This window comes from Pteropus vampyrus, unplaced genomic scaffold, assembly GCF_000151845.1.
Source record: "Pteropus vampyrus isolate Shadow unplaced genomic scaffold, Pvam_2.0 Scaffold3, whole genome shotgun sequence".
Lineage (NCBI taxonomy): Eukaryota > Metazoa > Chordata > Mammalia > Chiroptera > Pteropodidae > Pteropus > Pteropus vampyrus.
In genome coordinates, this window is record NW_011888784.1 from 19,367,489 (window position 1) to 19,369,713 (window position 2,225).

The following is a 2,225-nucleotide window of genomic DNA, read 5'->3' on the forward strand; positions in this document are numbered from 1 at the left end:
TTCTACTTTTTGTTCTTATAAATCTGACTATACAAGGTACTTCATATAAGTGGAATTACAAAATATTTGTTCTTTTGTGACCGGCTTATTTTTACTTAGCATAATGTTCTCAAGGTTCTTCTATGTTCTTGCCTGTGTCAGAATTGTATTCCTTTTTGAGACTGAATGATATTCCATTGTGTGTACATATACCACATTTTATTTATCCATTGGTTTGTTGATGGATATTTTTAGCTATTTTGAATAATACTACTGTAAACATGGTGTACAAATGTCTCCTCAAGTTTCTGCTTTCCTATATTTGGGATATAAACCTACAAGTGAAGTTGCTGAATCATATGGTAATTCTGTTTAATGTTTTTAGGAATGTTCATACTATTTTCCACAGCAGCTAATTCATTTTACATTTCTGCCAGCAATACATGAGTTCAAATTTCTTCACATTCTCCATAACATTTACTGTCTGGGTTTTTTTTAAGTTTTTCTTCTTAATTTATTTTTATATCAATTTAATTGTAAAATGTAAATTCCATGTGGAATTTTTTTAATTGTGTGTCCAACTTTCCTAAAATATTACCTAGCATAATGTAGTCACTCAACAGATAGTTGTTGAATCTATAGTAATCTAAGGATGAATAACATGTGTTTATATATGTATACTTATGTAGAATAATAATATTTCAGAAGAGAACCAAAAGAGGCACTCACTTTTCAGTTAAACATGCTAGACTGTACATAAACATATTATCACTGCTTTAACTGAAACCTCTATAAAGTGAGAGTAAAGGAATAAAAATAATAAATTAACCAGGACAAAGAGAAAAAGGATAAAAAAGGATAATTTGTCACTTATTAGAATATAGATGGACAGGAGTTATCTAACTGAACAGATCACAGAAAGTGAAACCTAAACTGGCAGTAAAAGATTAACAGAAATGATGGAACACTGAAAAACAGCATAAAACATCAAGAATGGAAGCATAGGTATCTCATAAAATTGGGTGTGGTATAGGGCTGACAACAGAATAATTTTTTTATAGATGTTAAATCCTACAGATCCCCTCCCAGAGGTACTTTTGTCTCAAAGAACCTAGGCTCAATCCATGATGGAGTGTATCATAACAGAAACGAAGTAATGAAGTAAAAGACTAGACGTTGAATCATGAGAACACTGGTTACCATCTCCAATTTGACCATGAATAGTAACATCGCAAGTAAGAGATTAGAGAGGTCCTATCTAGGAAAGCCACCATAGAAATTGATATTTCGTATAGCCCCAACAAATTTCTCCAGCCTGACAATTATAACAAGCACAACTTCTACTCAGCTTTTTAGTGTTTCTCCCTAAATGTGACTTCTAGATTCATCAAAACCTTTCTCCAAGACAGATATTAAACAAACGTAAGAAAAGAAAACCTAAACATATTGTGCAGACAGTGAAAGAAAGTTTCAAATAAATAATAAAAAACATCATTGGATATATAAGATAGAATATTGCATTCACAAAATGAGTTTATATAAAAAAAGGAACATTCAGAGACCAAAATAAATTTAATAAAATAAAAACAGGGCATCAAAACTGAAAGCAAAACCACTCAAAAGTTTGAAAGTTAAATTTGATAGCACTTCCAGAAAGTGAAACAAAAATAAAAAGATTAAAAATAAAAGTAAAAAATAAGAAAGTTAATGGACGAAATAATAAAGTAAGTAAAAAGTAAAATTCCCTACAAGTAAAGATTCTAAACTTCTAGACTAAGAGGGCCTAGCAACTACCAAACGCAACATGTAAAAATAGATCTACTCCAGTGCAATCAAGAAATTCCAAAACAGTGGATAAGAACAATACCCAAATGCATCTAGGGAGAAACCAAAATAGGTCTCCTGCAAAAAAAAAAAAAAAAAAAAAAAAAACCTAGAAATAAGATTTCCTAAGGCACCAAATAGATTCAAAGAGATAATGAGAAAATGCTTTCAAAATCTTGAGGAAAAAGTATTTCCAATCTTGAATTCTTTATTCATCCAACTAAAAATAAAGGAAAAGGTAGCATAAAACATGTTCAGAAATGCAAGTCTTCAAAATATATATATATATTTCACATACCATTTTTCAGAAAAGTTTGAAGGAAGAGCATTTGGAGTTTATGGAAGCAGAGTTTGAGGTTGAGATGATGCCTAAAAGTTAAATATAGAATAGATTTTCAGAAACAAGAATGAATATAAGAAAA